The sequence below is a fragment of the Falco peregrinus genome, chromosome 5 (assembly GCF_023634155.1).
Source record: "Falco peregrinus isolate bFalPer1 chromosome 5, bFalPer1.pri, whole genome shotgun sequence".
Taxonomy (NCBI): Eukaryota; Metazoa; Chordata; class Aves; order Falconiformes; family Falconidae; genus Falco; species Falco peregrinus.
In genome coordinates this window covers 82,927,617-82,952,884 of record NC_073725.1, presented here as the reverse complement: position 1 = coordinate 82,952,884, position 25,268 = coordinate 82,927,617, and the positions used below count along the sequence as shown (strand labels likewise).

At 42.0% G+C, this 25,268-nt stretch overlaps 3 long non-coding RNA genes across 3 annotated transcripts in view; 2 read left to right on the top strand and 1 right to left on the bottom strand.

The window, feature by feature from the left end:
• Positions 1-349: 349 nt before the first annotated feature.
• LOC129784613 (uncharacterized) lies at positions 350-6,519 on the top strand. Its single transcript, XR_008747549.1, has 3 exons — positions 350-861; positions 5,653-5,797; positions 5,892-6,519. It is a non-coding gene; the product is annotated as an uncharacterized LOC129784613 (long non-coding RNA).
• The window catches only part of LOC114010666 (uncharacterized), a 34,969-nt gene continuing 15,497 nt past the window's right edge, over positions 5,797-25,268 (bottom strand). The window contains exon 3 of the long non-coding RNA XR_003552243.2: positions 5,797-5,910. This is a non-coding gene — a long non-coding RNA (uncharacterized LOC114010666). The remainder of the gene's footprint in view (positions 5,911-25,268) is intronic.
• On the top strand, positions 7,229-25,230 carry LOC114010654 (uncharacterized). The gene is made up of 10 exons (XR_003552230.2): positions 7,229-7,380; positions 9,159-9,310; positions 10,605-11,240; positions 11,561-12,518; positions 13,630-13,963; positions 15,746-15,834; positions 15,938-16,206; positions 17,545-17,663; positions 18,864-19,026; positions 22,596-25,230. It is a non-coding gene; the product is annotated as an uncharacterized LOC114010654 (long non-coding RNA).

Below are 25,268 nucleotides of genomic sequence, written 5' to 3'. Positions count from 1 at the left end.
TGAGCTGCTGGGAAGCCAGGGCACACACAGCAATGCCACTCATGCTGCCATCACTCCTATTTTCGGCTCCATGAGCTCCAGAGGAGTGAAGCAACGTGAGGGGAGGATGAGGGAACCAGGCTGCCTGGACGTCTCATCACAGCTGTGATTTACCCTCCTCTAAGGCAGCTGATGGAGGAGGTTATGGCTGGGTTGCTCTGCATGAGAACCATTTGGATTTGGTGAATTCGCTTGCTTGGGCTTGATTGATTGAGTAGCAAAAAAAAAAAAAAAAAATCTTCAATTTTCTTCTGTGCTGTACAAGCGTTTCTGAAAACAGGCATGTGGGGCTGGCAACAGACTGCAGAGGGAGAGATTTGCTGCACATACTTCATATGGGATTGGGGTGGCACACACCTTCCTCTCCTGCATTGTTGCAATGGGCCACTTTGCCTGCTTTTTGGGAAAGGGCAGTGGGGGGTCTTCTCCCCTTCATCATGTGAATAATTAAATCTATTTCAGTATTTACAAAAGATTGCTAAACACTTCAATTTCAAGAAAGCCAGGGTAGCCAGCTTGCTTGAGGTGATGCCATGAGTGGGGCACAGCCGTGTGGGTGGGAGAGAAGAGCCTGACTCAGGTGTGAACCAGGGACTTGTTCAGCCTCCTCGAGGGGAGTTAATCAGGCTCTTAAACGTGCTCAGGTGGACCCTGAGATGCTCAAAGCTCAGGTACAGCTACCTAAGATCCTTCATTTGCAGAGGCATCTTGTTTCTGAAGCTGCCCTTTAGCCAGTTGCTGTATTCTGCTTGTATTTGTCAGCCCACCTGGAGCAGAGCAGCTGTGCAGCGTGGATTCAGGACCTGCTACCTTCTAGAAACGGTGGGTTTGTTTTCTGTCTGTAAATAAGGAGTCCTGGCACCTTCCTGCTTCAGGGGTGGGCTGCAAGCTGAATAGTGGTGGAGGCTGCTGATGCATAAGTTAAGAGATTTTGACGGTGTATTGGGGTTTATTTTCTTACAGACTCTGCTCTCTGATTTACGGGAGGATGAACAAAGAACACAAAAAAAGTGATGATATTTTTTTTTAAATGGTTTCTGTGGAAATAACCGTGCATTTCTTGGTGTTATGCTGCTTTTTCTTGGCTGTATTCTTCTGAGTTTTGTATCATGGCGTTGGGCCCCTTACCCTGGCTGTGAGATAGAGAGCCACGACTGTGCTCACAGACTTGTTGATGCTGTGTGACCTTCGGGGCTAACTTTGAAGAGCCTTTATTGATCTGTCACTTAAGGGAGAAGTGATAAGCTATCCTTCTTACTAGTCGAGATCTTTCTGGCTCTCTAGCCTCAGCACAGCATCTGCTGCAGTTACATCTTCTGCAGGACAGCAAAATTTAACATCTTTTTGGAGAAGAGTCTCAGCATTTCCAGGCCAAAGCTCATTAGCGCCTTTCAACAGGCAGCGAAAACAGCATGTGAGCTCCTTAGGGCCAGGATTTCTTTTGTCACTTGTCCGTGACTCTGGGTGTGTCAAGGTCTCAGTCTGCACCGGGGGACCTGAGGCATCACCCAAATAACCAGGGGATCACAGGGGTTGCAAGAATCAGCCAGAGGTCAGTGGAGTCATGCCTAAAGGCCTGCTCAGCTGTGTCTGCACAGCTCCTGACTGTTATTTCTGTTAGCTGTCCTCAGAAACGTCCTCCAACAGCAGCTGATGGTCCTCTCAGCCAGGGACACTGCACTCCAGTCCCAGGTGCACGGAGTGCTGAGCCAAACTCAGCAGCTTCTCAATATCTGCGCCTGCTTCACTGGAAGTGAAGTGTCTGATGGAAATGCAGTCCTTACATCATATTTATGATGTGATGCTAAAGAAAAAAAAAAGTTTGAGTTAAAGCAAGAGATGCTACAATTGTATTTTTTTTTTCTTGGACAAAAACTATTTGAGGCAAATTTGCAAAGTTTCACACAAGAAAGCTGGTCAAAACTTGGAGAAGAAAACAAAGTATTTTAGTCGTCCCTCTTTTTCCAGTCCAAAATACCTCATTTTCAAATGTGTCTGTGATTTATTTTTTTTTTTTTTTCACCAGGGGATCAAACAAACCAAAAGTGTTTCAGCTTGGGACTGAGCAAGGAATCTTTGATTGGCACCAAATGATGGTGTTTTGTTGTTAGTATTCCATTTTCCTGAGGCCAGCAACACAATCATTTGGCATCAATCAAAAAAAAAAAAAAAAAAAAAAAGCAAAAAGCTTTCAATTCTTTGCTCATTTGTGGTTTGATAGATCCTCCCTGCTTTCCTACCAGCTTGGTCTGTCACACTGTGGGACCTCCACATTTTCAGGGCTTGTGCCTTCCAGGCTACAACTGCTGCAGGACTGGAGAAGCCAGCCTTTCCAGGCGCCTGAGGCAGTGGCTCCCTGTGCTGTCTGACTCCAACACCCAATTTGTTCCGACCATAGTTCCTCATGCCCCCATCATCCAGCATGAAGGAACCTCACCCACTAATACAATAAGACTATTTCTCTTTGCATTGCAGCAGGATGTAGTAACTTTTAAAAGAAAAATAATCTCTGAGAAGGAATTTTTTCCATTGTTATTTAGAACAGTAGCAGAAATAATAATAATGATGATGAAAAAAATATTAATAACCATACAGAGCCAGTGCTAGGGGCAGGCAAAATTACAGCAACTGCTGGGAGCAGCAAAATAGCTGTGACGCAGCTGCTTTCTGCCCCGGTGAGCAGATGCCTGCTTTACTGTGTAAGAGCCCTGGAAAGCCAACGCTGCTGCAGCTGCAGCCTCAGAAAGGGGCTGGGGGGCACCGGCTCAGGGGCACCAGTGGCTGCCAGAAGTGTAAGCCCTCTTGCCTTAGGTAAGAAACTGTTTTGGCTGCTTGGCCGTGAAGCTTTGAGCTGCTACATCTTACGCAGTGTTTTGCAGCACTGAGGAGTTTATAGACTCACATGGCAATCACTAGACCTGAGAATAATATAGCAGAGCACAGCTCAGGCATACATCTCCCAAATATATCCTTTTTTAAATCATTCCCTTTAACATAAGAAGTCAGGTAAAAGAAGGGTTAATTGGCTGACCCAAATGAGCCTACCAGGCCAGTGGCAAAGCTGACTGTGACATTAGTCTTCATTTATAGAACCATGAGAGCATCTATGAATCACTAGCAGTGTGTATATTCCCATCCTATGGATAAGAAACAGGAGAGTTAATCAAAGTGTTTCTTTATTTGTATAGCAAACTAGAAGTATTACTTATTTTTGGGTGATGTTTTCAGGGTGGGGGTAAGAGTTCCTTTATAATACATCATCCAAATATTAGTGTGCTCAATGCAAAAGTAACTGGTCAATACTGAAATAGCTCAGTGTGTGACCCAGAGCAGGAGCAAAGAACATTGTTGTGCTACGTGGTGGCGTGGAAGGGGAGTGGAGTTGCACAAATAAGTGCAGTGTGTGATTTATAAGCGTCTGCCTGCAGCAAAAATCTCAACAGATGTCAGGCATGGGCAGGGCAAACAGCTGGTCTCTATTTGAATTTTGGGCATAGCACTCAGTGATGGGGTTTTCAAAATTAGTTTATATTTGCAGAGGAACACAAGTGCAGAAAGCTCCTGGGAGTTCAGCTGGACCATTTCCCTCAGCTGGATAGACTTAACAAGATCAAATATATGTGAACAGGATGAGGAGTCACAGGCTTAAACTGCCTCCCAGGAAATTTAGGTTAAACATTAGGAAAAACTTTCCAACTGTGGGGACAGTTGAATATTAATAGAAATGCCGTGGGAGGTTGTGCATCTGATGTCGCTGGAGGTTTTTAAGAACAGGTTAGAAAAACATCTGTCAGGAATGATGTAGGCAGAGTTTGTCCTGACTTGGGGAAGAAGTATGAATTAAATGACAGTCCAATTTCCTCTGCTTCTGTAATGTTGCATAGTAGTGGTTGGCAGATAAATTATAATATTACAATTTTAATTTTTTTCTTTTCTAAAGTAGATGTTTTGAGTTCCCTCTCCAGTGTAGCATGAGTATAGATTTCAGTCAGGAAATATCCATGAACAAATAAATCTCATAATTATCAAACAAGCAAGCAAGAGAAGCACCACCACCACTTTTTTTTTGTTTGTTTTTTGAATGAATTTTCAAGTGGGGGAAAATAGAAGAAAAAAGAAGGCCCCTAAGAAGATGTGTCAACTTGGGGATGCTCATTGTTAACTTAGAGAAAAGAAATCTAAAGTGAATCAAAAGTTCATATCCTTGGGGAGAAAAGAGAGGGAAAGAAGAGGAGGAAAAGCATGGATATCATTAGAACGAAACCCTAAAACAGGAAAAAGTCCTAAACAAATTAAATTATACATCTAACGAGCACAAACAGCCATCTACTTTCAAAAGAGATTTAACCCAATTCTTCAAAGAAACAAAACCCAGTAGTAATTAGAAAGTGCTTTTATCTCTTCTGGATTAGAGTATCCAATAAATCTCAATTCCTAGAGGTGATGTTCCTCCTCCCTAAAATATGAGTCATTAGAAGAAGTTGTGCAAGTCTTTCTGCTTCAGCCCAATAGGATGCCACTGAAGTCGGCCTGCTTGGGCTGTGGGTGTTTTGCTTATCAGAAAATCAGCTGTGACCAGACCCCAAATGTAAAGATGAGAAAAAGAACTGCAGCAAACGGGGGCTTCTCCTTTGATGTTGCTGTGAGTTAGGAATCAGGCCTTAAAATCCTGCTGGTCTCCAGTGTTTCAAGACAATACCAGAGTTTTGTAACTTCTTCAGGAGAGTGAAATGGGAGTGTAACGTGGGAAGGAAATATTATAGGCAATAAAATTAATTTTCTGTCTCTCTGCTTGGGTGCATGTGCCCTGGCCACATGGAGTGAAAACAGTCCCTTGCTTATAAAAGTGCTTGTTGGGCTGCAGACACGACAGGCAAACCACGTGGCAGCAGAGTACAGGACCTTTATTTCAGATCACTTTAAAATCTGAGTTCAGTGCTCTCGGGCAGAGCAGGATGCAGATTCCTGTTGTAACCCCAAGGCCTGGAGAAAGCCCTCATTTATTTCTTGTGGGAAGTTTCACACCAGGGCTAACCCACGAGTGATTGCTGCTGCTAGGAAGCTTTTTTATTATGTGAATAAATAAGCCGTAAATCCCTGATACAAAACTCGGCATGTCCAATGTCCACGTGCATTTGTGCAAAAAGTATTTCAATGTGTATTTGACTTTTCTTTATGCCTTTGAAGTTTCCAGAGCATCACCTGACTCTGTAAGCAAAATGGGAGGCCAGTGGTCCAGAAGCAATTTGCTCCCAGGGCTGCTGCCTTTTGGCCACCAGTGAGAGTGGGAAACCCCAGCCAAGGCAGAGCTGCTGCAGCATGCCATCCTTTGAAAGAAGGGGGAAAAAAAAAATAAAAAGGAAAAGAAAAATGAATCATCACCAGAAATATAGGTCGGGGTGGAAAAATACAACTCAGGAAATGTTTCCAAACTACTTGGGGGGGGGGGGGGGGGGGGGGGGGCGGGAAATGAGGATCAATTCATGTGCTGCTGCCTTTGACTTTTCAGCCAATGGATGTGATGCTGGTAGCCCAAAATCTGCACGCTGAGCTGAGGGGATGTTAAGCACCCAGATGAAGTGGCAAAGGTTGACAGAAATTTTCTCCAACCAGTTCCTTCAGCCTAAACATGCTCATCGCTCTTCTGTGGATTTAGACATTCCCCAGCGGGCAGCTTCTTTTTCTTTAGTTCCTGTGTCTCAAGAGATGAAGTCAATCTGTTTCAGCAGAGGTGCCCAGGCTCTGAGCTGTCAGCAAGGTTCGTATGGGTAGCATTAATCATCTGGTAGTTGCTGTTCCTTCATTTCCTTTTGCTAACTTGTGTTCTCAGCTGTCTTTTTTCTGTTTTGAAGGCAGAGGTCTCCAACTGACCTGTATGAGCAGGGGGAAAAAGAGGCAGCTTCAGACTGGGCATGGGAAGGGAGACCCGCCACTGCTGCAAGGGGCCATGCTGTCAGCTGTGCCTGAAATGTGGGGCAGCTCCAGACATCACCATCCCCTCACCGGTAAACCCATTTCTGCCAGGTTTGGTGCCTCTGCAGCACAGGACCTAGCCAGCACTGGGATGCTGCTCCTGAACTGGAAACTTGTTGCCCGCCCAAACTCACAGGCAGGTACCAGTGCTGCTCGTAGGAGCCTGCAGGCTGCCGTGCCACCAGCTGGGCAGCTCAAGGTACCTGTAAAGCCAAGGTACACCCTTGCCTTTCTAGCTTTTTTTCCTTGCATAAATACATCATGTATAAGTTAGGCTTTGTTAGTTGTTTTTTTTTTTTTTTCCAGACACGTACTTGAGCAAGAAGGCACATTTATTTTGTTAACCAGTTATCATGCAGGAAGACATACAGTGCTTCCATGATCCTTATGCGTATTTTTTTTTTCTATATCTACTTCTAGTATCTTTTCCCATATCATTGAGATGACTTCTTGAGATTAAATGAGCTGAAGTCATTTAGGAAAGCTTATCATTATTATTGAGATAAGTTACTGTCACTAGTAACAGGGGCAGTTATTAGTAATAGTGTCATTTACTGTTTATACGGTGTTGTATGTGCACAGTACTTTCCGAATAGGTAAAAATTATTGTTGTTATTTTTATTAAGATAAAATTCACAAACTCAGCGGCTGTGATCACTGCCTTCTGTTTAAGGGTGAAATAACATTTGTGTAAAACAATATCCTCTTCCAAACTGAAATGCAGCATCATGCCACTTTCCAAGCCAGAGGCACGTATAAGGCAAGATATGAATTCGGACCTGGAAGCACACCTGATCACATCATATTTGGGAAGTATAACGGAGGGCAAACAAATGAGTGAGAAAACATCACAGGAGGCGATACAAGGAGGAGCAAGCTAGAGCTTGGTGCTGAGTCTGGACATGCGATGGGAACGTGTCTGAACATTTTTCTTTCCAAGTCAAAATGTGTAGCAGAACCAGCAGTAAATAATTCATTTCTTTTCGTGCTTTCAGCTTCATAGACAAAGTAGTGAAAGGCACCGAATGGCCATGTAGTGACAGCTGTCTTGATGAAGCATAGGGCTGTCTTCATCAGAAATGCAGCAACATGTCGCAGCCCAGCTGCACCCAGGCACAGTGAGCAGAGCCTGGAGCCCTGGTGCACCAGCCCACCTTTGGTCTGCTAGCGCTCACTGCTCCTTTTTCTCTCCTCTTCTTTCTTGTTTCAGGAGGTATGACCCCATCATGCTGTGCCAGAGCAGCCTGAGGAGCAGTGGGGTGAGGACATCCTGGTGACAAGCTGCGCAGCACAACGGGAAGCAAAAGTGAAACCACCGAAAGTTGGTTCACCAGAGCAGACATAAACCTAATGCCCTGTATATCATAGGTATGTCTCTAAAGCGAGGCACCTTCCAGCCAGAGGAGCCCATAAAAGTTGTTCTTCACTGTCACAAACTGTTGAGCTCAATATAGTCATCGTTAGGGTTTGTTCCCTGCCCTGGGTTATGCACGGAGGTAGCCAGGCACCACAGCGTTTGATCCTGCAATTACGGCATCTGCTATGGAGTGGTTGTCTCAAATGCCTGGGGTATTTTATTATTTATTTATTTATATTTCTATTTTTATTTAAGCATTGTGGTATCTCTTTAATACATTTATCAGACCAAAGCGGCACTACTTTTGCAATAAGAAAACCAGGTCTCATTTAAATGCCTGAAAACTAAAACTGGTAAATAAAAAACATTAACAGAATAAAGGCCGTAAAGGTGAAGGGAGATTGTTGAGGTTTAGTGGTCAGATGTGTCTGTCGTAGCTACTTCAACTACATTTCAAAATTAAAAAGTAGAGATCCTAAAAATACATTGCTAAAAGCCTTTTCTTATTCCTAGGCCAGCTTTGGAGAGGCAGGATTTTAACCCAGACCCAGCAAAAGGGAGTGCTGTGTTTCTGAACCATACCAGGAGCTCCCTTGTCCTGATTCCAAAGCTGGTCTCAGAAACATGGACCAAGCAGGGTTAAGCCTTCCCAAGTCCAGCTTTTCTCCAAAATGAAGTTCTGGTGAGCCATCAGCAGTCCTAAGCAATGAGATGCCAAGCAGTCCCTCTTTGTCACATCCCTGCACACATTATATCATCTGCAGAAGGCAGCATTTCTGACTGCTGCAGCATTAGATAATGCTCAGTGGCTGCTGTTGCTGCTTTCCCATAATTACCAGAAACATTGCTTTAAGAAGTTACAACTTCCTGGAATGATGTGAAAAATGAACCGTTTAGAGCACCAGTGAGTAATAGGTAATTGCAGGCTAGAGCATCTTTAATCACTTCCAACCTTAAGTACAGTTTTGAAGAGGGTGGCTCATTATTACCTTGCAGATCTTGATGGAGTTGTAAATTTCTGGTAGCCTAGATTACAAATGAAAAAAGAATTTTGTATACGGGGGTACTGGTTGGCAATTACAACACAGCCTGGCCTGCAGGGGCAAAGGCTTAACTCCCTGCTCTGCTGCAGGCTTTTGCACGATCGTGGGAATGCCAGAGATGTTCATGTGTGGAGGGACTGTGGTGCTGCACCATCTACTGTTTGAGGTCCTCTAAAATCTAGGGCCTGTGGAGCCTGATCCCTGAGGCATATAAATGTGTGATGAGAAAAAGAGTGAGCCATGAGAGGCTGTTAGTAAGACTAAGAACTGTGGAAGGTAGCCAGCAGAAAAGGCTGTGTGTCAGCCTCGTTGCTGCCCAGAGAAAGGCGTGGAACTCCTTCTGGGAGCTCCAGCCAAGAGCCTGCTGAGTCCCGTTGTTGATTTTGCTCTGCATTTTTTGCTACAATTTCTGATCTATAAAATGAAGATAGTAAGCATCTTCTCATGTACACAGGTAAATACAAGGAGCTCAGCTCTATTTTTCAGGTGATGCATAGGCAGACGCTTAATAGAAAAAGACTTAAATGGACTCTTTCTTTTCGATTAATAACCACACAGAATGTTTTGCAGAGCTTGTGCATGCTCTCTCCCTGCTCAATACTAGGAATCTAGGAGTAACCAGAACTGGAGTGACTGCATTTCCTCTGCAGGAGGCTCCCAGGCCCCCAGAGTGATGCTGTTCCCACCCCTTTTCTCAGTGCCTGCCCCTATCTTCTCCCATCTACTAACTGCTCTTTCTCACCCAGTATGACTACCGGCCAGCACGTTCTCAGCTAAGGTGATATTTCTGCCTGAAACTTTCGAAACAAACCACACCATCTGGCTGTAGTGAAGAGGAGAAATGGAGCTGTGCTCCAGCCACAGGCAGATGACATTGTCTGTTGCATTTTCCTGAGTGGTATGTCTCAAGCAGCAGGACATGCACTCTCTGTATGCTCTGCTCCAATGCATTGGCCAAAAACCTCTGAAGCTGCAACCCCCATTCTTACTGTTCATCTGCGAACGCCCTGAATTCATTAGCAGCATGTTGATGAAAACTGTTTCCCTCCTACTTAAAATATTTCCAAAGTCCTTTTCCCATTGTATGCTCAAGACATTTCTGGCCAGCAAATAGAGCCGCCCTCCTCCTGTGGCAGGGAAAGCCTGTACGGGAAGGACCGATCCCTGCCGCAGCGGTGCAGGGGCTGTGCGCTACCTCAGCCGGGCATCCGACCCCCGTATGTGATGGTGCCAGGCGTTATGTACCGCACGGTGACCTTTGGGGGAGCAAAGGGAGGGACAGGAGGCCAAGGACTGGAAGGGTTACACGGTTTTGAATAGGACTTATATTGCTGGAGCAGGAAAGGACAGTGTTTAAAGGACTCCCTGCACCATCAGAAACCTGGCCACGTGTATGATTGGCATTTGCACTGCTAATGAGACAATTTCTATTGTAATGAGCTCATTACTATTTTTATTGCTATTGTATTTTGCATGTTTCACAAATCATGCAAGGAGCTGCTTTTTATTTCCACTTTCTCTTTCTACCTTGGAAACTCTCAGGGCAATCCCAGTGTCTGCATTAACACTGATGAATGAATTAACCCCTCTGGAGAGACCGAGGAGGTTTAGCTGCTCTTAACTGGGCATAGGGGGAGAAGGAGAAAAAGGAGAGGGTTGAGTTGTGCCTGGAAACTAATTCAGTAAGGAGTTCCCATGCTGTTCTGAAACCCCATAACAAGACATATTTATGAATGTATCTCCTATTCAGGAATGTCTGCACAAAATTACTCTGCTCCTAAGAGGATCTTGGCATATATATTATGCTCTTTGTGGACTGCTTCTTCTAAATATTGATTTGGATCAGACTTTGTTTCTCTGCCATTTTGCAGTATGTTGCTTTAATAAGCTTTGGATATGATAAGGCAAAGAAGTTTGGCTTTGCAGCAATGTTTAAGTTCCCGGTGTTGCTCAGCTAGTCTGATTCATGTCCCTTGAGATCCTCTTCTCCTTTTTTGAGCTCCAAACTTATGTGCAGTAGGGAAGTCCTCAGAGACTGCTCTCACTGGCTTCTAGTGAACCTGTTGGCTTGGATTGCTTTGGCTTCGGCTCTTACCATTTCTGTTCCAGCTGGCTTCTCAGTAGCCACTGCCTCAGCTTCAACTCTCGGTGAATAGCCAATACCCTGGAAATAATCCTCTGCTAACTTTCAGGCCACTTGGCTTCAATGGTACACCACAAGATGCAGCTCAGAGAGGGGATCAAAAACAGTAACTCCACCACAAGCCTGTGGAAGTTTCCAGAAACTTCTGGAGTACAAATGAACCATCACTGTGAATCAGCTGCCAGAAAATCTGCTGTATCATATTGTTGCCACAAACAGGTGTAACCACACCAGCTTTTGATGAAGCAGAGAAGGCATAAGGATGCATAGTCATGGAGGTGGTTGATTAAAAGAGGACATACCTGTGCATCTGCATCACCCTGGATGTTACTGACTGTAGGGCCAGCATGCTTTAACCTCACCAGACAGGTGAGAGGTATCCAGTGTGGAAATGGATGTCTGCCAGACTGGATTCTTCATCAAAATAACACACTTTTGCCTTTAACCATTAGTAAGGAAGAAGATTGTGCCTGTATGTGACTTCAGAAAAGGATTTGTCTGTGCGTGACACCTCCAGACCCATTTTCATCCTTGACTATACAATTCAGACATATTCTGCAAAGTCACGTGTGAAGTCCAAGAATTGTTTAAGAAAATTAATTGCCACCAAAGAACAGTAACTAAAAAAAAAATGTGTGTGCATCTGCTCGTTGTTGGAGCTACCAAGCTACGTTTTGAATCTCAGGTTTGTTATTTTGTTAGTTTGAAGTTGTAACTCTCTGACAAGCTCCTTCTGTCTCACTCATTTCCTCTGTGTCCTCTGGCTGCTGAGACATCATCACTCTTTCAAGCCCAGGGTTAGGGCTAGCCTGTTTTTAATGCTCTGTAGACTTTGGTGGCATCTGGCAGTATTGCTGCCAGCTGTTGTAGAGAAGATAAAGAAGAAAGCAAGACATCAGAGTTAAAAAAAAATAATAAATCCAGGCAACTGGGTGTGTTCAAAGACTCAGTCTCACAAATTTATATTGAAGGAAAATTTGAATGCAAAACTTCCGTGCCTTTCAGATGAACCTTCTGCTACCTTGCTTGAATACCTCACCAAGGGCACAAGAGATAGAAATAATGTAAGTATGCAGAGAGACAGAAGTACATGCTGCATCTCCTTCAGGAACTGAGTAATTTAAGTGAACCTAAAGCCTTTTTTTCCCAGCATCTTAGAAATGTGTTGTGCTGTTCTTTTGTGAGTTTTGTGCTGTGCTGGTATTTTATGTTTAATAATGTGTGGAGTGAAATAGGAGAATTAGCAAGAACTTTGCTTCTGGCAAGATTATCTACGCTATTTGCCTTTGGCTGGATATAACAAGTGTCTTTCCTGCAGGTGTCTGTGGGTGCTTTGGGGTTTGTGATGAACTGCTGTGGGACCTGAGTTCCAGCAGGAGTCAGCTGAGCTTGGTTCCTCCAAAAGGAAGGAATGAGAAGGGAGCAAGCCGGCACCATTTAAACCAGCCCCATACAACCAAAATCCCAAGGGAATTCCCCCAAAATAATGCAAATAGTCATCCATCAGTCTCTCCTCCTTGGAGCTGCTGCAAGCTTCAAAGAGGAGCTTTTTCCCTTTCAGCTACTCTTAGCTTCCACCTTTGCTCCCCGAGTCCGATATCCCTTGGTAAGTTCCCATCAACTCATTAGGACTTTGCAAGCCAGTGTCTGATACCAAGGTCACTGTACAATATTCATGCAATTTCTCTCTTGCTACAGGTTGATAATAGCTATAACACAGAAAAAAAAAAAAAAAACAAACAAAAAAACCCACCAAAAAAAACCCCTTATCCAGACTGTGGGGTTTTTGTTGGGGTTTTTTGGTGGTTTTGTGTTTGGGTTGGTTTTGGGTTGTTGTTTTTTTGGTTTTTGGGGGGGTTTGGGGGTTTTTGTTTTTTTTTCAGAAACTGGCAAGTTTTTATATGTGAGACCGCTACATTGAGAACCTCGGTATTTGATCCCAGCTGGAATCTAGAAGGATGAGGTAAAAATGTTGAGAACATATTCTGTAAACCGCAAGAGGGTTTTGGTAAAGGACATGTCAAAGCAGGAAACCAGTATAGATAAAAACCCATGTTAGTGTGTGCTGGTTAAATCTTCCTTTCCACTATTTCACTGTATATTTGTTACAGTTATTACCAAAACTCCCTGAGTTATCTGGTCCCTGGGGTTCACTACATCTCAGTTGCATCTTACCTGAAATCCTTGTCTCACACAGGAGTGATGCAGGGGATTAAAGTGACAGGGTGGCCAGCATATAAAATAGTCAAAAATTCCAATAACTTGATGACAGGTGAACTTTATTTTTAGAATGTGATTGACAGGTGATAGTTGAGTAGTGCTGTGTCCAGTTAGCTCTGATGGACCCAGTAAAACAATGGTGAAGACATTGACATACCGATGTCATTGCTGACTGAAGACAATATTCTAGTCTTGTATGGCATTTCTGACATGCAATGATCCAAGTGTCATCTTTTGCTCATTTTTTTAGGGCTCATTTCTCTTTTTTTCTTGTTCTTTTGCCTCTCAACTCATGACAGAAGAAGGATAAAATATCACTCCAGGATACTTCTGTAATAGTCCCTATTGTGCTTTTCTTTTCCCTTTGAACAAATGAAAGCATTTAACAGAACTAAGGTATTACTCAGTGACTGCAATAAGAGATAGCCCAAAAGAAGGCTGAGCACCACTGCCAGGGAGTGCTAGTGGGTGCTGATTCTAACCTCTCCTTGTGAAGATGAGGGCAAAAGATTAAGTCAAATGAAGCTGACAAGAACAACCATATTTTTTCAAAGTCAGTGCCCCCTGTGTTTTTGCAGTTTTTCTTTCCTTTCATTGTCAGTGAGGGAATGGTTTGTTTTCTGTGTTCCTCTGAATTGCAGTTGCAATTCAGCCATCATCTTCATTTGGATGTGGGGTAGTAGAAAATTTCTGTGCATTAATGCTTATTGGGCTTGACCTGATGACCCATTATTTTGCAGAAGATGACTTACAGCTTTCATTCATGACCTGGACTGGCCTAATTATTGCAATCCTAAGAGAAGCAGTAGTGTAGTTAGGCTTGTAGTTTACATTTGTTTGTTCCTTTTCTGCAGGTCCTCAGCAATGAAGAGAGATTGCATTGCAGCATTTCGCTGGATTACTCTGCCACCTATGTTGAACAGAATGTCAAAGATCTAAATCTTCCATAAACTTTTGGCCTCATTTCAGCCAGTTTATGCATTATCTGATGTACATTCAGCAGCAAATTGCATTGGAAGCTGTTCTTTTGGGTTTTCTATTTGAGCGATTCAAGGTGATGTGAATTGGAGTTCACATCAATGATCTCATCAGGTTTGCCATATGTAATTATATGCAGACATATGATGTCTTCCTCTAGAACATATCTGTGGATGGTCTGCAACCAAAATTGAAGTTTGCCTCCTACAGGTAAGTTCTTTTAAACATGACCCTATGCATATGGGTTCTATATTTTGCATGCTTAATTCAGCTATCAAAATCAAACACGTCTTGAGCTCCCCCAGACAAAACTACCTTTCCAGATTGACTCATACTGTGATTTTAAGTCACAATGTTGAATTTCCTAGCTAGCCAACTGTGCTGTTTAATTAAAGTGTCTTTCCAAATTGCCTTCAATGGCCTTGTTGTAACATATGGGCTGAAATTTAGCCATACAGTCCAAATGCAGAAACACACCACCACCACTAACTGAACACACCGAGAGCCACAGCACACGGGCAATGTGCTCAGAGAGGCAGAGATAGGAAGACATGTCCTGTTTTGTAGGAAGAGTGTATTTATTTATGTTTAATATAATCTATACATTTCTGATGAACAGCAGTGGCTTATTTCTGGAGAGAGGTGTTCAGAGTTTAAAATCCACCCACATTGCTCACTAATCTGCTTGACCTGGGCTGTCCTGGGAGACACAGTGCTGCCTTTGGATGAAGCTGAAATGGGAAATGAGTGCTGCCAGGTGGCAAATAATCACTGCCTCTTCCTGCATCCATGGCAGACCAAATCCTACAACCCTCTGCAAAGCACAGTCTGCGCTTACTTGTAAGCACACCTTGAAAGTGGATGGTTATTCAACCAGGAAAAAATAACCCTCAAGCAGAACATTTCCTTTCCTTCTTTATGCATAGGCAACCATTTATTTTCTTCCAATATATAAGACCAAGAGACTGCACTCGTCAGTCAGTTTGATAGGATAGCATAGTGAACAGGCAGTGATGTCAAAAGAGAAGAAGCTGTTACTTCAGCTAAATGAATGATAGTTTTGTAAAGAATATCGAGCTGTATGAACCGCTAAGGTACATAGATCAAAAAATACATTTATCCAAGTAGGTACCAGTCTAGTTTCCAGGATGATTTGTGTGCAATACACAATCAGCTTTGAGATTAAGAAAATATGTATTACTTATTTATATGGGTTATGGCTATCAAAGAAGTCTGAGGGTGTTTAGTGAGACTGTGTGTCAGAAAATGCCTATGAAAATCTTTTCCTGGTTTATTAATTCAAAGCAGCATCCATGTCAAGAACCATTTCTTGTTAAGTATTTCTAGAGCTCCCTGGTAATGATGTTAAGAACAATTATCTTCTTAACATTACTTACTTTTCTCTATGACAACATAAACTGTACTTCCCCACACAGGAAGAGTTAATCAGAGTTTTAACATCAAAGAGTTAATCTTCTCTCAGTGTTATTCATTAGACTCCTTCACTTTAAACTTATATTGCAAAGGGATATGAAGAGCTTGCCATACCTCTCAAAATCAGACCCTCTGTAAAAAAATCTGGGATTGTACTTGAGACATTTGCTTTGGAAACCTGTGAGTATTCATCAAATATTTTCCCCTGTTTTTAACATTGGTGTCTTTATTTGACTAACCTGAAGACCATAAAAAAATTATCCCAATATCAAATTCTCCAGATAGCTCCCTCTCTCTGTTTTCCCTTTGCTATCAAACACAGACAGAAGTAGAATGGGGCGAAGAAAGCAATCCAAGCTGGAAAATCCATCCTTTCAAGAAAGATTAAACTTTGTTTACCTGCAAGGCTGCCATTAGCCCACACTCAAAGGGTTGTGGGAACCACTGAGACTTTGGGGCTAGAAATCTCAAATCCTCTTTTCCGAGTAAAATAGATGGCATTGCATGCAGACCCCACTTGCGTGGGAAGTTTGCTCTAACCTTCAGTCTCCTGGACAGGCGAGGAAAGGACTTTGTACGTGGCCCTGAGAAACAGAAGCCTCAGCAGAAATAGAGACTCCAGGGACCACGGATCCACTCCTGTCCAGGTAAGAAGGAAACTTTTGTTCAGTTTTATGGGAGGAAAAAACCTCCCTCTTGCCCTGCAGCAGAGAAACCAGGATTTTCCTACTCCTATTTTTTTTTTTGCAGATAAACAACCTCTCTTTCTCCCTCTTGCAATCCCATTGGTGAGCTTCATTTGGCCAAGCGGGAGTTTAAGGTGTACCATGGGGCTCAGAGGGAGAAAACGGGGAAGAAATCCTTCCAGGAAAAAGAAAGTAAGCAAGAGGACTTCATCCAAGGAGCTCCCTGAATCTGGAAAGCATATGGTGATTGAGTTCTGCAGCAGATCATCTGAAGCATATCAAAATGACATTTTTTCCAGGAAAATCTCCATGCCAGCAGTATGGAACTTGAAGGTAGGATATACTGGATATAGTTGACTGCTAAATTACTTGTGATTCAATTCCAGTTTCTTTCAAAAGTAACTAATGTGGGGTGCATGTGAAAACGTATTTGTTTCCTGCCGTGGCACATGCTGGGTAAGTTTTTCCTGCTTCAGTTCCCTGGCCACAAGAATTCTGCAGCTGTCAACAGATGCGGGTCTTAACTTCACGTTTCAGTCACTTCATTACCCTTCCCCTGCCTTTTAAATTGACATGAGCCAGGAAAGCCTTGTTGAATGTGACTAATGTTTAAAGCATAGCTGGATGTTTCACAAGATTTGTAGCCATGAGCAGGATTTCAGTTCAATTAATAATAGACCCTCTCCCATTGATATTTTATTTTTTTTTTGCACAACCCAATTCAAACTTTAACCCTGTAATGCTGATGCTGTGGATTTTCTGGCTGTTTTTTTTTTCTTTACCATAATGTGTTTGTTCAGTGAATAGATTTAATCTATAGATCCAAACTGGGATTACAGGAAAAGGTCACACATACACACACACACACACACCCCCCAACTCTGCTCATCCTCACAGTCTCTCATTTCTTTTTGGCATCAGCAAAGCTTTAATTTAAATATTATTCATTATATTTAGGGCAGATGACCCACCCAGTCAGAATCAGGGATTAGGAATTCGTTCCATAAGGCATTATGCAAAAATATAGTACAACTTTGACCCTGGCTTAAACCCCTTGAGTCTGCCTCTATGTAATTGTAAAATCAGGACCAGAATCTGAAGAGAACAAAATACAACTGATGCTAGCAGGCGTTTTTGAATTTTCCTGATTTTTTTTTTTTTTTTTTTTTAATGCATAAGAGGTTCTGTGTACAGAAACCTTGAGATAGTGGATGGCTCCTTTGCTAATTCTGATATTTTTATCAACCAAGATTAAAGAGCAATAAGAATCACCCCAGCTGTTGTCTGCTGTTAGAAACCTTTTAAATGGATAAGGATATAGAGTCACTCATTAATTACAAGGAAGGAAGACCACATGGTTTAAAGTGACCAGTTAGTAATCAACTCCTGCTGCGAAAATTTTCATCCTGACTTTACAGTATGTGTGGTAAAATGAAAAGTGTGCATAAAAAAAAATCAGCATTGCTTCGTAAATGGAAGAAAATCAAAGTCCATTCAAAAATGAATAATGTAGCCAACATGGTATGAATTCCCACTGTTTTAAAATAATACCTATTTTAATTGTATCAATCTTCTAAAATAATTAAGAATGTGAGAATAATCAGCTTTCTTTTCATTGCAGAGCTTTTTGTGTGCGTTTTGAAAACATTTTTATCTGGTTTGCTTCCACAGCTTCAACTTTAAAGGTCATCTTGTTTTATCAAGACATCATTTTGTGACAGCTTTTTCAGTATTCTCAGTGGTACTAACAGCATGCCGTGGCTGATCTTTCTTCAGAAATAGTAAAGGAAGTAAGTGGTGTATACATATAACCTAAAAATAATGGATATTCCTTTTGCATTTTAATTTAGCACTAATTAGCTGATATTTTTTGCCTATGTATTTAGAACACAAGGGACGACTCTGGCCTTCTGAGTAGATTTTGTCTCTGAGTTTCAGGAAATAAAGCAACTTTCTAAAGATCAGAAAAAGAGGACAACTGAATGCAATAAATGCTGCAACAAATGAAATTGTGATTTGAAGGTTCAGCAACACAGAGAATAACAGTAAGACTAAACCACCTCTGAGATGTTAAAGAGCCCAGATTGGCCATTGATAGCTGCATACACGAAAAGACAAGACAGAAACCAAATATAAAAATACTGAAATGTTCTGGATTAGTGGAACAAATCACCCTTTGAGAAAAGGCAGGCAGCACTTCATGTTCTCAGTGGCTGCCCACTTGCCATTGATGGAGCTGGTGGCTGCAGAGCAGCATGTACTTCGCAGTATTTCAAAAGGACGTTGGCGTGAGGTCTGCGAACGTAGTATCAGATCTCAGGTTTCTCAGCAGTACTTCCCGCTGTGAAACTTTTTCCCCCCTTCTTTAAATTCACCTGTAACAGCATTGTCCCTGCTTATAGCCAGTTCTTTTCACCCAATACCAACAGAATTGGCTGTGAGAAGGAGCAAGGCTGAAAAGAAAATAGAGAGGATGGTCTCCCAGGGGATGCTGCACTGCCTGTTAGTTGTTCTCTTACCTTCAAAGAGGCAAAGTCAGGAGTAAATGCTTTACAGCACTGGAAAAGTTACCAAATCAATGGTATAGAGACTAGACCATCATTACAGATCCCCTGTTGGACCTAGCTTTTGAAGAAAGGATGGCAGGACTGAATAGAGACTGTGGAAATCTTGAGTCAGTTCCCGATGCCAGCAAGGGCTCTGACTCACAGGGGAAGAACTCAGCCTCTCTCTGTTGAGTTCCCCATGCACAAAACACATAAACCTCTTTGGAGTAGAAGTGACCTCTCGTGATTTTTTTTGTTTTGTTTTTCTTAAGGGAGATTGCCCCTAGATTGAGCTCCTATTATGACGGCAATATGAAATAGTGCTTCCTTGTTCTTAAGTCATTTTGAACATTTTACTTTTCTTCAAAGGATGTTTTTTTTCTTTGAGATGAAGCTGTTTTCTTAGTGTTTAAGAGTATGTCATACCCTCTGTTTTCTCCCTAGAAAAGCTCTCAATAAGTCATGATACAGATATGGTTTGCAAATGGAGCACAGGCCTAGATCAATACCCTTCTCCTTGCTGCTGTGTAGCATAACAACTGAAAGATGTTCTGATAATTGTTATGAGGACCAGGGATTGTTTCATTTATGGAAGTGGAAAGTGTTGGTAAGTCACCTGATGATAAGACTTAACTGTGAGCTTTCTGTACTTGTGGCAAAATGTCAATATTCCTAAAGCACCTTACAGTCAGCAGTTTCGGAGGGCAGGTTATTTGCAAAATAGCCTCCACATTACAATCCAGCGACACATAAATCTGCTGCTCCCTAACTTCCAGCCCTGTCCTTTCCAAATCCAAAGTTAAATGGATTCTGCTCCAAGAGCTGAATCGTCACCTAAACTGCAGTGCTTGAGAGATTTGCTGTTACTGAGGAAATTGGTCTCCTACAAATTTCTATTGAGTAATTTCCCAAGAACCTACCTTCAGTGCATGGTAATGCAGTATATTGCAGTGTTGTAGCTTCTGGGTAGTCTAATAGACATGTAATCTTATTTTAGCAGAAACATGGATGCTCGTAGACTTGCTCATACAGGGCAGTAATTTGCTGTACAAATAGTCCCCCTGAAATGAACAGTAAACTTTGTGCAGGTATTGTTTAGTTTGTGAAAGTATGTTCACACCTCATTAGCTTATGCTAGTGACTTCAGTGGAGTGAGTTCTTGACTTCTATAATGGTAAAGCTCAGGCCCTTTTCTGGTGAGCAGCATACATTTTCTTTGTATAACAGACAAATGTGAAATTGAATTTGAGCACAGTTGACTTTCCAGTATACTTCAGCCCTCCTTAACTTTTGTTCATGCTCAAAGGATCCTATTCACAATTACTTAATTCTACAGTTATTCATACGTGCAGTGAACTCCTTGGTACATATAACACCACTCCTGCTCCCCATAGTGAGCTGTTGGCCAATCTTTGTCTTGGATCATTTTAGACCGGAGGGAAAAAACAGTAAACCACATATATTACTGTAACTATGTTAATCTATTAGATTGTGCTACCCATCTCCCACTTCCCTGAGCAAACTGGAAACCAGCAGCAGCCACCATTTCCTCTGCTCATGCTCTCACCAGCTTCCTTTTTATCTTCCACAACTGCTTTTTTCTCCCTGAAGTTTCTGCAGATTTATGGATATGAGGTACACTTTGCTGCTGAACAGGAGAGAAATAGGCATCTTGGAAAGACATGACCACACCTTGTCACTGGCTTTAATTTGCAGTAGAGAGTAAAAACCGAGGCAGCGACAATCGTTTACCTCGACGGGTGGAGTGAAGATCACCCTTAGCTCTGTTGTTTTCCTTACACTCAGCTCAGGAGCTGCTAACATGAGTGGCTTTCTTTAGCATCCCTGTTGTACTGTGCAACACAGCTGTCATGTTCAAATGTTATCACGAGTACCATTCTTGCCATACCTGGACAATCCACTCCTATCAAAGAGGCTTTTCAACACAGATCTGCAAACAATCTCAAATGGGACCTTTCCCTGACCTGTGACAAGCAAGTGCACGTCTTGCCTATTGCATGCTGAGACTTGCAATTGCCTGGGGTGCGATGCTTCACGATCACCTTGGCCTCTCAAGAAGGCCAGTCCCCAGCCGTTCCACTCTGATAAGCAAGGCCAGGGACCTTGTATAGCAATCTATTTGTAGATGCACTGCATGGACTCAAACCCATGTGTACGCTCGGCTCTCACCCAGATAAAATAGCCTGTGATGAATTCCACAGTAAGAGCAGCGTGAATCGGGTTTGGAGGACCAGATCAAATAACTCTAGAGAACACTTGAAGCAGCCTGTCAAGAAAATGTGGTCATACATGAGTTTCAGAAGGCTCACTGGCCTGTCTGTTGTTCCTTGTAGCGAACTATTCTCTCCCACAATGAGCACTCTGCAGGCAAAAGATGCCAAAGCTGGTCATATGCCAAAATCAACCCCTGCTCCCTTTATTCAGTTTGCCAGATACAGCTAAATAATGAATGGCATTCATTTCGTACAAGTCTTTCTTACCTCTTCTTTGATTTAATGTAATAGATGTACTATAGATAAAATAGGTGCAACTAGTACTTCATTGTAATCCAGTGGTGCGGAGAACTCAAACTAATATGCTAAAAATGAAAGCAGCTTTAGTCACGTACAGATTCCAACCTGCTTAAGGTAACTAGATATAAATCTCCTTTTGCTTGCATTGGTATGTGTATTTTGCCCGTATTTATTAGGTAAGACACCTGTCTGAACTGTCTCACTTCTACTTATTGTGAATAATTCCTTTACCATAGCCTCAGAGTCTATCTTTAGGGAAAGAACTATTGGACTCTCTCTCATTCAGGAAAAGCAGAACACGTTAGGATTTTCACAGCCCTGGTAGGCTGAAACAAGAGTAGCTCTCCCCCCCCCCCCCCCCCCCCCCCCCCCATTTAATGCCACCTAACATTCACAAAAGTAAATGAAGGAGTTTCACCACCTACTGTATAGCAAAAGATGCTGTGATATTTTCTGCCAAAATACACGCGACAGAGGAACAGGAAGGAATATTTCAAGGAAGATATAAAGAAGCAGGAAAGCTTAGGACGCAACCTGAATAAATAGTGGCATTGTGGTCTTGCTGAAAGCCTAAATAGAAAGCTTTTTTGGCTGAGTGCTGGCTTGGGGAAGCTTGTGTTGTATATAAAAGTACTTTCTCATATCACTTGATTTCTGCACTAAGAATTAGGATTTTGTGTTGTTTTCAGATAAACAGAGCTACATCAAAGATACCTGACTCTATCATCATTTTTCTCCTTCTTAAGGAAACAACAAATTTTTATCTAACCTTTAGGGACAAAAAGAAGTAATGTTACTGAATACCTCACCATATCAGTTTCCTGTTTTGTTTGATGGGATGACTATGATTTACAGGATTTCTTTATGAGACCAAATTAAATATAGAATTTATAATATTCATGCAGTTTCTGTGCCAAATATACATAGTGCTGATACAGCAGGGATCTCAAAATACCAACCACCTGCTTGGAAGGAACAGAATTATGAATACATCTCCTTAAACAATAATTCGTCATACTCAGAAGCCTGAAGTTAAGCTGCTCTAGAGCCAACACAGCTGCTTTACCATCTTATTTGGGGGATACTGCTGACTTACAGTGCTGGGGATCATTCTTGCAACTCATGACTAAGACTAAATTCAAGGATTTAGAACCTTAGGAAGCAGCACTGACTTTGGCATGAAGGATCCTGGCTTTCAGAGGGGAACCCAGAGCTGTGAATAGCATGTCCAACGTCTCATACCATGCACCAGGAAACCAAATCTGTCAGAGCAGGGAACCATCCAAAGTTAGTGCATTCACAGCATCCGTAGGAAACCAGAAGAATCTTTGTATACCTCACTGAGACTGTAGGGAAATATCTTCTCTCCTCAAGGATCCTCACCCTTGAACACCTGCCCTCCCCTCCCCCTCCCCCCCCCCCAAAAAAAAAAGAAAAAAAAAAAAAAAGAAAAAAGATGGTTATGGGGTAGAGTCTTCTCTAACTGAGGTACCAGCTCAACAGAGTCAAGAAGAAGACACCTCTTTCCTAAGGGAAGGTTGCTCTACTCAGAATAATGAAATCAGTTTTAATCCATATGACTTCCTTATGAGAGGACTTTGATCTCATATAATTTAAGTTTATGATTATTTTTTTTTTCCAGACTGGCTAGCACTGTGGAAGTGAAACAGACTGAAAGCATGCACAGCCAAGCTTGGAGGACTTGCATACTGTCTCAGGATGTATATGTGTGTAGCAAATATGAAATCTCCAGTCCTAACTGGGGTTCTGGTGCGTAAAAAAAAAGCACCACAGTATGAGAGTAGCTTTAAGTCTGTTTCCACTGCATGGAAGCAGGATCTGCTGTGCCCATTCCAAACAGGTGTTAGTCTAATTGGTCCTTCATAACTTGGATTGTACAGCTTTGCTTAGCAGCCAGGTTCACTGATTAAGCACCTTTCATTAGGAAACCTTTCCAAATCTCTAATTTAAACCTTTGCTGCATGTGAAGCCAGGCACTTTTGTTGCCCCTTTGGTGACAAAGATAATATTTCATAAGCATCTTCTTTGCACACCGTTTTTAAGAATAAGACCACCATTATTACGTCTTGTTATTTCAAAGCTCTACAGATTCACCACTTTCAGTCTTATCCTTATGAAAAGGAATTTTTTCTTAACTTCTTTATAATGCTTGTTGCTCTCCTAGAACGAAGGATACTTTAGTGCTTTAGCCCTTTCTGTCCCTTTCTCACCAACTAGATGTATTTCAGGATGACCCCTATGTTATTGGGCATCAAAAGCTCTCTTAGGCAATAACTGGGGTGTCACGATGCTTAATGAATGCTGCTAAACCTTTTAGACCTACTGGGATAAAAGCCTCCTGAGGAATTTTAAAGTAGTTAAAGTATGAGGAAGTCTAATACTGCTAATGCAATCTGTTGAGAAATACCGATCTTGTCAGTAGCATCCCTACTTTAAAACAGCTGCTTATAGCAAAAAGAAAAAAAAAAAAAAACCCACACAAAAAACCAACCATCACACAATCCTGCTTATTTTACCTCTAGCAAGCTTGCCTTATTACTTAATCTCCAAGTCTCCCTTTTGGGAGCATGTTTCTGACCAAGAGCTTTTCCAGACAAGTGATGGATTTGTAGGTCCAGCTCTGAAAGACAGGGACATCTTTGAGGCGATGATTACTAACTAGCCTTTAAAAATTACTCCAGACCAAATAGATCAAGTTGGGTTTATATACATTAAAAAAAAAAATAAAAAATCAGTGCCATCGTGAAGGCAAGGACCACCCTCTTATCTCCAGCAAATAACCTTAAGGGTTTTAAAAAATAAGGACCAAGAGGAGTCTTTTCAGCCAGACTATTATTACCTGAAGCCTCAAAACAGACAGAGAGCTATTTTTCAGAAACAAAACGCATGATGACTTGGGATCGGGTGAGAACACAAGAAATCTTCAGATTTATCTGAGATTAGAAGAAAATTTTTTTATCTCATCCAAACCCCTCTTACAATTAGCATTTTCATGTCATCTACTGTCTCATTTTACCTTTTGCTCCCAAATAGCACTGGAGGGCTGGTCCTAGGGTGGCTTGCTTTGACATCCACAATGCCTGCCTCTCCCATTTGATGGAATCTCCATTTCAGTGATGCAGAAAATTAATTAGGGCATTTTATTTCCTTCCTATGTAGACCTAAATACTGTTTCTAAGGCTGCAAATATGGTAACTCTCTGAATGAACAAACGCAAAATTAGACTCCTTTTGCATGATTTCTGAAGCTGATAGCAAAAACAACCATGAAAGAATCTTGATACAGAATCTGCTGTTCTAACCATGCTGGAAAAAGTTCTCTGTACCAATTAGAGAGATTACGTTGCTCCAAGTGATGCAGAGAACTAAATAACCAGGCAAATATACTAACCAGATGTCATTTTATCAGACAAGAGGAAAGAGTATTCCATAGTGAATGGAAGATGGTCTGTGGAATGCCCATTGTCTCATGCATAAATTTCCTTTTATTCCTATAATCACTTCTTCTGTGGCCTTTCCCCCAGCCTTTGCTCATTAGTACGAATACCTCCACTGCACTCAGTGGAAGGAGCTCCTGTTTGCGTAAGGACCAGTCGTTCAGCTGGCTCAGTGGCCGCGTGCCCTGAGGAGGTGGTGGCTGTGCACCTGCGCTCACCCCATCTGCTCTGCCAATGCACCGGAATGAAATACTCAAACATCAGTAGGGTAAATATGGATTAATGTTTTCAGCCTCACTCGTTACAAATCTTTACAGGGCATGTCATGGCAAAACTGACATGCCACTAAAGATGCAGAAAGCAAGCAAGCCAAATAAGAGATTGATAATAACAGAGATTACTATCATGGTATCATCGCCTGTGCTCAGATGCTGTTGTTCAATAACCTTTTTGAAATATTAGCCATGGTTGGGTTTTTAGAAGTTAATGTATTTCATCAGAGGAAAACCTTTGTGATATTAGTACTCCTCTACTGAAAAATAGTTGTTTCTACCCATATCTAATAAATATATGTTTGAAGCTCAAGTTGATCTAATTTGAATTCACGCTCAACTATGCGTGTGATGTTTGGATATAAACATCCTTTTCAGTGTACAACACCACCCCACTGCTATGTGCCTTTTCTCAGCCTTCGTTATGTACCTTTATGGTATTTCATCTCAGTGGCTGATCAGATAACTTAAAATGCCTGCACTAAAATCTGCTGTCTTTAAATTGGTCTAAAGATGTCAAAGCTTATCTATATATAGTCCAGTTAAATTACTTTGCTTGAGCCAATTTGCTATGAAAAATGGCACC